The sequence below is a fragment of the Heloderma suspectum genome, chromosome 4 (genome assembly GCF_057233095.1).
Source record: "Heloderma suspectum isolate Gila_16-S chromosome 4, 16-S_ref, whole genome shotgun sequence".
Taxonomy (NCBI): Eukaryota; Metazoa; Chordata; class Lepidosauria; order Squamata; family Helodermatidae; genus Heloderma; species Heloderma suspectum.
This window is the reverse complement of record NC_139461.1, coordinates 92,566,823-92,579,586: the sequence shown is the minus strand read 5'-3', so window position 1 is coordinate 92,579,586 and position 12,764 is coordinate 92,566,823. Positions and strand designations below refer to the sequence as shown.

At 40.5% G+C, this 12,764-nt stretch overlaps 1 protein-coding gene across 1 annotated transcript in view; it reads right to left on the bottom strand.

Annotated features, from left to right (window-relative positions):
- The window catches only part of DOK6 (docking protein 6), a 391,405-nt gene that overhangs the window by 295,750 nt on the left and 82,891 nt on the right, over nucleotides 1–12,764 (bottom strand). The window lies entirely within an intron of this gene.

The window sequence follows — 12,764 nt, the reverse complement described above, 5'->3', positions numbered from 1 at the left end:
ACACTGGTTTCATTTCAGGGCCAAGTTAAAACATGGCTTTTTAGCAGTGCCTTTGAGGGCTAATTGGATTCCCTGAGTTGCACGCTGTTTTATCTGTTTTATTGTTTTAGATTTTAAATTGGTATTAGTTAGCTTAATGATTTAATATGTTTTTAGCTATTTAAATTATTTATTGTTTTATACTGTTTAAATCGATTTTATCTGTATGCTGCCCTGTGATCTTAATGATAGAGGGCAGGATACAAATGTTTTAAATAAATAAATAAATAGGGGGAGTATAGGCTTTTTTAAAAATACTGTTTTTTTCTAAGTCCTAGAATCTAAGAAAAACTTGAATTAAGATGGGCAGGTTTTTCCCATCACTTTAATGAATCTTTTATCAAATCATGTCAGAGAAGTCATTTTAACTTGTCTGAATTTTTCTGTTTGGTGGAACATTAGCTACAATCAAATATCCAGAGGCATGGGACTTAAGTTGCTTGAGAATTATAGACAGTATTCTTGGAACTTAAGCCTGGAGCCTCACAAAAGCTTTTACTTCCCTTGATTACAGTTATTCTATGAAATCGTGATATTCCTCGAAGCGCTGAAGCTGTGCTTCCACTAAACAAGATGAAAATACACTCCTAATTAACAAAAGTACAGCACTACAAGGTATATACATTCTCCCCTGATTTTTCACATCTTTAGTGTTTAGATTTCTTGGATCGTCCATAGTTACCGAAGGCAGTGAATAATAAGCCAAAGAAAAGGCATAGTCTATGTGTGCACATTGTGTTAAACCATGGTTTAGTGTGATGTGCACACAAAATCAAGATCTCTTTTCTTCCATTTTCACTGAATTGATGATAGAATCTACGAAGCTACTGTAGTATTCTTTAAGTATACTTTAGGTATACTTAAAGGGCTTCCAACCCAAGAGCAGTATTTTGGACTTTTTTTCCAACAGTGAAACCCATTCTGCCATGCCTTATCACAAATGTATATATACACATAGAAACCAGAGTTTCAATTATATTTTGCTTTGCAAAGAGAAAGCTGCTGTTCAAGTGACAGTTCCTAAGCACCTTTGGAATTCAGAATTGTTGCGCAGTCGTCTGAATACTTGCTTAAAGAAACCAATCGTGCCAGCTAATGCTACTGATGTTGAGCTAAAGGTCACTTATGCTAGCACAGCATAATTTATACTGGTTCTACTGTCAACTTGGATATGGCCAACAGCCTCTACATTTAAGTGAGGCCAGTTTTTTTAGTATCTTTCATTGAAAAAGAAGAAAACTCAAATTGTGAAGCTGATATTGCTGCCAGCTCACTGGTCCGAAGACATCTCTAATGAGAGTCTATTCCACCCCTCCTTAAACGAAAATGCCAGCTTTGGCTTGCACAAATAGGTCTTCAGCTACCAATCTGTTTTACCACGTAGTAACGGGCCATTTCTGCATGGCAATCCAGCCTGGCAAGATGCTCCAAAATTGGTATTTAGGTCTTTTACTTACAGCCAGTAATGCCATATTCTGCAAACATTCAAACAGAAGGGATAATGTGTGTTCTGCTGCCAAAACATAAAGATGATGCACAGTTCTGTTTATACTGTCACAACGTACTGTAGCACCACTGTCACTAAGGTAAATGAATGTTCCGCTAAAATGTTCTCAGGAGAATTTGAAGAATACTTCCTGGGCTCTACATTAGACCAAAGAAATGGTGTTCAAGTAATGATGGGCACCTCTCCTGGAGTCTATTCAAATCAGGCCCAAATTAACTCTTAGCTCAAGCTCATTTCAAATCAAGCCCAGTTAAGCAACTTGTCCTCCCATTCTCACCCTCCTCCTTACAAAAGCACAAAGTGGAAGCTTCATAGATAAGACCCGGATGCTTCTGTGAAGGCTCCCTAGCACATCCGCTGCTACTGGAAAGCAGGGGAGATGCTTTCAGATAGGAAACATAGGGAACTACTTTCCCAATACTTCCCAGAAGCAGTGGACTCTTTGGAAGGAAGATTGAGCATTAAACCCTTACAGATAAGACTTCCAGAGATAAAACTGTCAGATTTTTCCTCTGTTGGGTAAATATGGGAAGAAAGGGACTGCAAACAGGGTGTGGGGTGGGGCTGCTTAGCTGTTAAGGTGGGTACTGGTGGGGTACTGACTGAATCAAGCACATTTCCAAGTGGAACTGAAGAGGCCTGTGCCCTATTTCGAATTGGCCCAGGGAATACATACAAAAATGTGTATTTTGAAACCCCAGTTTCCAGATGTTGACACAATCACACCCTGTTCAAAATAGTGAAGCAGGCTGGAGTGGCTCACTCTGCTACTGAAGCATAATCCTATGAGCAAAACAGAGCTGCAGAGCTACTACATATCTGTACTACCCTCCATGGGCTACACAGGACACTGCCCGCTTCTCATTACTCCCAAAAGACCCTTGAAGAGGTGCCCAATAGCTGTGTCTAGCTGTGAATCAGGGATATGGTCCATTCAGGTATAGATACCATACATTTTAACATGGATGAACAAAAAAGTTTTACAGATCTGTGTAAAAATATTTTAAAAACACATGTTGACAATCATACAGACACATGTACCAGAAAGGCAAGACTGGGTACAGTTCTCCAAAGGCCTGGCACCATCATGAGGAATCTTAGGGCAGGTTCAGGGCCTCAGCACCCTGGCAGAATCCACCACAAGCACGCATCCTGGGGCTTAATTCAAAAAAGTAAACAAAAATTTTAGTGGCTTCCAGAAGCAGCCACATTTCTCCACACAATGCCCTTGAAGTTGAGTCAACTTCTGGGGCATTGTGGAGAAAAAACATAGCTCCTACTGGGAACCAGTAAGGCTGTTGTGGGATTTTTATTTTATTTTTTAACAAGGGCTAAAGACCGGCCTATATGGTGGGCCCTACTCAAATGCCGGGAAATAAGCCTAGAGAGGGCTACCTGGAAGGGGGTGCACTGGAAAGTAGTTTGCCCCTTCAGCCATGGAGCTATGCATGTATGTGTGTGTGCACACAGTGGTAAACATACATTGGCTACTACATACTGTATGAAGCAATCCAGAAATGCACAATGTATATACTACAGGTGTAAGTCACTGCAGAACTGGGAAAATCAGAGATATGTGCCACTGATCCCTGCTCTTCTCATTTTACATATTTAGATACTTTTAACATATTTAGAAACTGGTCTAAGTTATTAAGGCACAATCCTATGGATGTTTAGACAGAAAAGGTCCTACAACTTCCAGCATTCCCCAGCTAGCCATGCTAGGAGTTGTAGGACTTTTTTTTCCATAATCCTATGCATGTTTAGGCAGAAAAAAGTCCCACAACTCCCAGAATTCACCAACCAGCCCTGGTGGGAGTTGTAGGACTTTTTTCTGTCTAAGCTTGCATAGGATTGTGCCTTAATTTGCTACTGATGGGCAAACTAGATGATGTGATTGCTAAATGATGGCAGTTGTGGGGAGGGCAGACACATCTGTAAGGGCACAATCCTATGCATGTTTAAAGAGAAAAAAGCCCTACAACTCCCAGCGTTCCCCACTGGGGCCAGCTACGCTGGCTAGGGAATGCTGGAAGATGCAGGACTTTTTTCTCTCTAAATATGGATAGGATTGTGTCCTACACTGGCCAAGGGTCAGCAGATAATGAAAAAGTAATCCATAAGTATTTCTGCTATTCTCATTGAACTATAAGCTCCAACTGAAGTAAGGTTTACAGAATGTGGCATGATATCACATGTAAATGTGATAGTAAATGTTTGTAGGTGACCACAAGTATATACTTCAATGTAAAATAAATGAATTAATAAATTAATAAAATAAATGAAGTATATACTTCAATATAAAATAGATTTGATATCAGGAAGCCAGAACTGCTTTTTGTTCCATAATTGTCAGACCCTTTCCAGTACAGCTTCCTTTTTGTTTAATAGAACTGATAATAATGTCATGAACAGAGACCAGTCAACAGAGGTTATCAGCAAGCCATGCTATTTTCGTTTTTGAAACCCCACCTTAATTATAAAATTGATCTCTAAATAATCAATACTGGCATATCTTTCATGGGGTGCCTTACATTAAAGGAGAGACCATTTTCTTCCAGGTTGTGACACAGAATTATTTGCTTTCTATATACTGCTGTAACATACAAGTATCACCAGAAAGAAACTCCAACACACATGAACAAATGACACCAAACAAAACGTGTGGTCAGAAGGGGTGTGTGTGTGTGTGTGTGTATGAAGCTTGTCACTGATTTAATCATAATTTTGTTTGATTAATCTCTAGAGTATACATTTGATTTGTTTTAATTTAATTATCACAACTGATAATAATACTGGAGGTATGTCAGCAGGGTCATTATCAGAAGTTGTTAACTTATTAACACACTTCAATACTCTTTTAATCCTTCAGCAACTAAATTAATTAGCTAGCGTAGGTTGCATACTGAAATCATGCCACTGCATAAATTCAGTTGCAGAAAAATTGTAATATTTTAATTACCAAGGTGATATTTTAGAAAAATCTTAGTCCTGAAGCTAATCACAGCAGATCATCTTTCTCTTATCTCAGGAGTCTATTTGTGGCAGAAATGTGCTCACTGTGGAGCTCTTAAGGAGACACTTGAATGAAATGTAATTTCAAAGGCTGAAGAGAGCAGGTGTAGAAAGAATGCCTATTTTCTCAAGATACACAATCTCTTACTACACAAAGCCTTCTGAACTTGCAAGACCAGCACTTTATAATGCAGAATCCTGGTTCCAATATTAAGTTTTAGTGCAAATTACATCCATGCGGTCTCAAAACTTCTGTCTGTTACTGGAAGTTGATAAACAATACCAAAAATGACACAGAACACAGAACATTTTCTAATAATTAAAAATCAAGAGTTATTGTGACTCAATCTTGACTTTTGACTCAATCTTAGGATTTTTGTCCTCTTATTTCCAGGCCTAAATATTCACACACTAGTGTTATACTGCTTGAATAGGCACAGGCAGAAACAAATGTTTTGTTTTATTTACATATTTAAAAACTGTTTATCTATGGAGTCTTTTTGGTTGAAGAGCTAAGTAAAATGCTTTGAATAAATAAACACTCAAGGTGGCTGCCATCATTTTTTAAAAAGATACATACATTTTAAAGATACCAGTTCACACTCAACAACCTGCAATTAAAAAAAAAAATGTGGCCAGATAATTGGGGGGCTGGGGGGTTGTCATTATATACAGCCAATACATAACAACAACCCACAATTAAAAAAAACTGTGGCTAGAAAACTGTTTGGGCTGGTGCATGCTGATCAAACAACCCACGGCCCTTCCATCCATGGTTTGTTTAATATTATGTGTAAACAAGTACTTTTGGTTTGTGATTCCCCTGAAACGCCAGAGAAAGAATCCATGGTTTGTTCTTGGTTCTTGTTGGGGTGAGAGTGCCTGATTCACACATAATGTTAAACAAATCACAGATGGACAGTCGAGCATGCCGCCTCATTCACGATTGTTTTTTTTTTAAATGTGGATTGTTCTTATGTTTGAAACAGGTCAATAGAATTGAAATAGGTCAAAAGAAAACAGCAGCAATCAATAACAGTACTTCAGGGGGAGCAATTTGTTTTAATCAAACTGAAGGGAAACCAAGAATAACCAGAGCAAAAAGGTTCTGGATAAGCCAATATAGGGTTGCTTCTTTTAGTAGTCCAATGTAGGCTCAATGCTGAGCCCCACTTTGGATGGTTCACAAGTTTGGCCTGAATTTGGGAGGAGGCTTGGGAGTGAAAGATAGTGTGAAACTGTCTTCCCGCTTTTGGACTTTCAAGGTTAGAGGGGTGTGATTTGCGGGGAGAGGGAAGACTTGCCACAATTCCTTGCAGTCCTTCAAAATGGAACTTCCTAAGAGAGAAAGAAAATAACCCCAGCTAATCAAAGCTGCAAAGTGAAAGTAGCATCTGCAGCAAACAGGTTGGATGAAGGGCTTCAGAATGGAGAGAATGATTTTTCTCTCAAATGCACACCGACACCTTCCCACACTGCAGTCTTTCATACAAATCGCTGTCACTATGATGGGTTACTCTCTGCTCCCATCATAGTGACAGCAATGATAGCAGGCCTTTCAGGGAGTAAGAGAGCTCTGTTCTCCCACCCAAGGACCATTGCCCAAATGCGTCTGTTGCCTCTAAGCAGTAGCAGGGATTGACTGACTGGCCAAGATATCCATGGCAATACCTTCTCAGCCACTTCAGTTTGCGATAGCCAGCCCAATCAGGTTTAATTCTGTACAGGCAGCAGCAGAGAATGCCACACTGACAGTTTAGCCCAGAATGCTATTTGAGGCAGCATCTCAGCTGCCCAGGGAACATACTTGAAATTTAGTGTGGCAAAGCGGTGGAACTTCATCAATATGCTGATTAAATACTTTTATATGAAGCTGCAGAGCAGACCTTCCAGATAGGCACACTGAAGAAATGGCAGGGGGAGGGGGAGTTAAAATATGGAGGCCTGCTGGCTAATAATGGTATGCTGGCAAGAACAGAGGTTATCCTGGAGCAGGTTCCTCCTCCCACTCACCCCAGAAACAGGGCTATGCTAATTAGTCTTCCTTGTCTCCTCCAGTAGGAGGAAAAGGTCCTAAACTCTACCCAGGTTTCAGAATATATTAACGCATAAGATCCAAAAAGACTCTTGAAACTAAATAAATACTGCTCAACTACATACAAATATGTTCAAGAATAGTGGAACAATAATTCTAATGGAAAATATCTGAAAATATATAGAAGGAAGAAGGAGAGAAAGGAACAGACAGTGATCCTAAGCAGTCAAATTATTCTGAACAAAAACCACAGCAGCTAGGGGCCACCATATCCAAATAGCAATAACAAGCAGCAATTTAAAGCTGGGTGGAACTGAATAATCTCCATCCACAGGGAAAAAATTAACTTTCACAGTAAGGCCTACATTGCTCTCTCTATCAACAGTGGTGGTTATTCTGTAGCCCCAGGGTCCACATGTGCACCTTCAGAGGGGATGCTCATCATTTGGTGCCTCTGTGTTCCAGCACAGGAAGACAAGAGGAATGCAGGTATTGCTCCAGAGATCCATCTCTCAAAATTTTCCAAACCATTCCACATCCCAAACACATACAGACCTTCCGTTGACTTTACACTGTCATAGCTGAAATGCAGAGGAAACATTAATGTTCCCTAATTGCTTGATTATCCCTGGGCCTGACAAAGCAGAGTTCAGGCAAAAGGTTAACCCATACAGTGTGCGACAGCAGTACTTTACAAAGTGAACAAAAGGCCACTTCTTACTCTAGTAAAGGAAACCAGTGGTTACAACACAAATGAAAAAGTTACAGGACAACCAGTTTACCTACACAGACAGGTGATACTTACAGACCAGCAGAGACCATAGTTAAATTTAAATAATTTTGATGGGTTGGATCCAGATGTAGTCATATTTAGAGTTGACCCACTGAAATCAGTGAGAGCAGCCACAGAATGTTGAGTGTCTTTTGAGGAGGAAATGAAAAATTAGTGGGAATGGGAACAGAATGGAGTATCCTGGAGGGGGCGAGAGGGAAGCATGGCTGGCTAACAGACTGAACAGGACTCAACAATGCAACATTTTGTCGCACGTCTCTCTTGTTCTTTTTCTGATTGTTATAAAATGCAAGAGGCTTTCCCCCATTTTCAATGTACATCTGGCATATGAGTTAAAAGAAAAAAGAGTTCTGTATCGGATAGTGTAGGGTAGCAGGAGAGCTGAAGCATATCTGAGTTTTCTGGCAGGAGCTTAAATATGAATTTATTTCCAAAGCAATGTCACAAGCAAGTTTCATTAATCTTTCCTGAAAGGGAATTAATACAGGGACTTTTCCAGAAAGCACAAATGTATTGTTGAAGGTCAACAAGATCTAATGTCTGACTAGTACTGCAAAACAAGTAAAGCCATCATTTGTAAGCTGTCATGGCTACGTGACAGCAAATGTGTCACATGAGAATAACAGATAAAAGTTCAAGAAAGAGGAAAGATAACTTCAGGAAAAACAGGACATGTACAACCTTTTCATATATCTCCACTACTTACATACATCTCATTTACTCCTAATTCAGTTGTACAAACAATATTATGTTGCCAGAATAGACTTGAACATCCTACTTTAATTCATTTAAGGAACTAGTTTGTTTAATGATTCTTCCAGCAAGTATACAAACTGTAGTTTAATTCATCTATACTAATTATGTTAATTAGTAAGCCTGGAAATGTACTAGCATCCACCACAGCTGTTTAAGCACTGGTGTGGAGTGTGCCCTGTAGCTGATCCAAATTAGTAACGCTAACAGCTGTTTCTGTACTAACTGAAGTTTCTAGGAAGTCTTCAAAGGCCGTTCCATGTACATCATATTACAGTAGTCTAGTAGAGATTTTATCAGGAATCACTATGGCCAGGCTATAGTAAAAGTCTTCAGTTCCATGATGCATCAGACAGAGTCATTCTGTCAAGACTTATTTTCCTGAATTTTCTTGACATTGTGATCAGGTGGTTATGCACCAATTGAAATGTTATAGCACCCCTCTCGCGTAGGCCTCTGAAACATGCTTTGCCACAATAGCTCCTTCATGTGGGGGTTGTAATATGTGGAAAGTCCTTACCACATGGAGTAGCTGAGGCATATAAAGAATATCTTTCACAGACTTAGATTCCACAAGGCACTTGCATAGCTGCAATGAATTCTTCACTACAACATGCGCCACATGATTGGGCTGATCGCCAACAGCGTACGTATTTATGGCCTGGTTGTGCAACTGCCATCATGCCCTCCCACTTGCAGCAAGGGGCACTGTAACATTCCATTTGGTTAAAATGTTTTTGTTTGTTTTTTCCAGATAATATCACAAATCCCTTGTCAATACCATCTTCCACTGGAGAAGCAATGAAAAAAACATTCCTCTCAGAAGGGCTTGTGGTACCTCAAATGATTCTGTTATAACCTCCTGTCCTCTTCTCAAGCCACAGAGAAAAACTGTCTTGACCTCTAGCTGCCACATTCTGGTTGAAAAGCCTTTATATCTGCAACCATCTGGAACTAAACAGTGAGTCTGTCTTCACTGAAGGAAAAATCTGTCAATTGTAAATTAAGTGGCTATAAATTAAGTCTCTCTTGGTAAAATAATGCTCCTGCTTCACATTCCCTATATGAGGAACAAGAAGCAGGAGCAAAGCTGGCCAAGTCCTTTCTGTTGGCTTGCCACCCCTAATTGGGATGGTGAGCAGTGCACAAAGGAAGTGCCAGACCAGCTCACCTTTTCCTGGTTTACTGATGTCAAACACATGCATTTCTCTACAATATGAAAAGAAAATGTTTAGAGTATAAGAAAAGCCCCTACACTTGTTTATGGTAAATAACACCTCAAATTGCTCTTGGTATCATTTTCATAATGTAAACATTCAGCAAAGCTATGAGATTTTATATCAAAATAAATATAACCCAGTATTAGCCAAACAGGTCCTTCAGTAAATTGAGTACATATCAGCATCAGGCACACATATGGAGCAAACACACACAGTGTCTAGTAGGTACAAATCAAGACTCAGCCAGTCACATCTGTTCTATAGGCAGTAAGTTTGTTCTCGTTTTATTGGAATATACAGTGGCACTATGCAAAGGGCAGAATTGATGAATACTCATTATCTGTCTTATTTAAAAATGGCAAAAAAAGGCAGAAACGATGGTAACTCTTAACATATAACAATTCATTCTTAATTTGACAAACCAGTATTTGACAGGAAAAATCCATTTTTGAAGATCCTACCTCCAACAGTATTTGTTCCAAGGCATTTCTGAATCTTTGTAAAACCCAATGCCTGGATTACAAATGTCACTTTAGTATGCAATTTGGAACTGCAGCCTTTGCAACTTTGTAGGTTGAAATATCAAGAAACTCTGACATACAGCTGAAGCAAAATACTAATACTTGGCCCATTTCAAAAATAGTTCAGTCTGCAAAGCAGCATTTTTTGAGGGTAGTCATTATATGTGCAGATTAGAGTGAGGAATGTAAGACTGGAAATTAGAACAAAAAGTGTATGGGAATACTGAAGTGGCAGAACTAGGGATGGTGGAGAATTTCTCCCCGAAATTTCGGGGGGGCGAGCACCAACGTGTTCAGCCCCCCAAACAAGTTTCGGGGAGAAATCCTCCGCACCCCCCCCGCCCGCCCCCCAGGACGGGACTTACCTTCGCCGAATGTCCCTCCCGGCGGCGGGTCCGGCCGGCGGTTCGGCGGGTGTTCGTGCGGGGCGGGAGCGGCAGCCGGTCTTTTGACCGGCTGCCGCCGCCGCCATTCCAATAAAAGAAAAAAAAAACGCCCCCGTGATAGGCTACGTGACGATTAACGTAGCCTATCATGGCTAGATTTGCAAAGTCAGCCGTGATAGGCTACGTAAATCGTCACGTAGCCTATCACGGGTGACTTTAAAAAAAAAAAGCGCGTACGGATAATGGCGGCCCCCATAGGGAGCCGCCATTCGCGTTCCTTATTTGGTCGCTGTAGTCTACGTAAAGATTTACGTAGACTACAGCGACCAAATAAGGAACGCGAATGGCGGCTCCCTATGGGGGCCGCCATTAGCGTACGCGCTTTTTTTTTTTTTTAAGTCACCCGTGATAGGCTACGTGACGATTAACGTAGCCTATCACGGCTGACTTTGCAGATCTAGCCGTGATAGGCTACGTTAATCATCACGTAGCCTATCACGGGGGTGTTTTAAAAAAAAAAACTTTCGAGTTCGCGGCCGGGCGAGGTGGGAAGCCTCCGCCCCGGCCTGAATTTCGGCCGGGGCGAGGCGGGAAGCCTCCCCCCTGGCCTGAACTTCGCAGGGGGAGCAGCGAAGCGCTTCCCCCCCACCGCGAACAAGCTTCGACAAAAGGTAAGTGACTTTCGTCCACCCCTAGGCAGAACAAAAGACTGTTAAGGAGGACAAAATGCAATATTATCATTTCCAAGTAAGTGACCAAAACAGGGTGTAGAACCTAGAAACTCTCCCTTTCTAGGAGGCCTTCCAACTCCCAATTTTTAACATACAACAAACTCCCCACCACAAGTTAGGCTGCTGGAACTATAACGTTTGGGAGAAACTAGGAACAGCTTTGTGGGTGATTGTAAAATGGAGAGGAGGAGGACCATGTTAACCTTCTTGGGTTCCTTTCAAGAAGAAAAAAGGCATGATATAAATGCAATAATGAAATAAAATAAAATGAAATAAAATAAAATGATAAGCTCAGTTCTGTACAGAGCATGTAGTCAGAGGCACCCTATCCTTTAAGTGTACGTCTGCTACCCTAAGCCACAGTTTTGCACCTGACTCTAGGGTTCTAGCAAAACATAAAGTAGATCCCACAAGCCCAAAACCTGATCCATCTCTGCCTTCAAACAGTTGGTAGCGGAACTAGCCAGAGAGGAAGCAGTCTTCTGGTACAAGATTTAATATAAGTGTTGCTGAATTGATAAGGATTCATAAACATAGTGCTATCAAATTCAACAGATAGGCAGTTATAAGGTTGCCAGAAAGTGTAACGTTGGCATAACATAATCTAGCATGGTCATAATCTAAAAAAGAAGAAAGTTCTCAAAACAGAAGGGATTAATTAAAAGATAATTGAAAGGAAGAGTCAGGAAAATCAATCTTTTCAGGACAGCTGGTAGTTGTTTAACACTAGCAGAAGCTCAGAGAGAATTTATAGATCATATTAGGAAAGGCACAAACAAGTCCAAGAGGATGTTAGTGAGGAAAACTCTTGCTTTCTGCTTTGCTATTTATTAGAAGATAAAACTATCAGGCCACATGCCAACTGAATCTTACTGAAGGTCTAAGGATAAATTGCTAAAAAGGTTGACAACTATACAAATGTAGCAATGTGCTTATATACTAAACTATACAAGTTCTACGCACTACACTGTGTGAAGCAATATGGTAATGTTTTCTCTCTGCCTCTCTCACACACACAATCCAAAGACAAACCAGCATTCTGGCAGATAGTCAAGATAAATAGTCTACAATGTTCATATTTCAAAATCAGTGGAACGGGGGGAAAATGAAAAGGCATTTTCTCATAAATAGTAGACAGAATCATTACCTAGCCAACATTCTAACAATCCTTCACATCTCACTTTCACATTATCTCATATTTTCAGCAGCTATAATCAAACTATCAGGCCTGCTCAGGTACATGAGCATGAATGCAAACTACTGAATTGAGGATGGAACCCAGAACTTTTATATGATTCATGGGGGGGGGGGGAGTAAAAACAGTAAGACATGTTAATAATCTATTGTGAATTTGTTTAGAGGATATTTTCATACAACCGTATTGTACTACAAAATACAGTAACAGTACTACACTGTGAATATAAGTCCCATGGAATCATAAAGACACAGTTCAGGATCCAAAGATCACTGCTTGTAGTGGCCATCTACCGCTCTCCAGGAAATCTGACAGGATCCTTTCCTAGCCCTACCTAGAGATGCGGGGGATTGAACCTGGGACTGTCTGCATGCAAAGCATGTGATCTACTACTGAGCTTCCTCCCCTCCCCCTACATTTAGTTTCTTCTTCAGAACTTCCATGCATTTCTTCATACTGGAATTGGATTCAGAGTTATGGCTGGCATAAGCAGACATCCCTATCCCCTTCTGCATATGGCAGCCCCTGTAGCCCCCCAAAATGCTACAGAAAGGGTCAGGGGCCCCTGT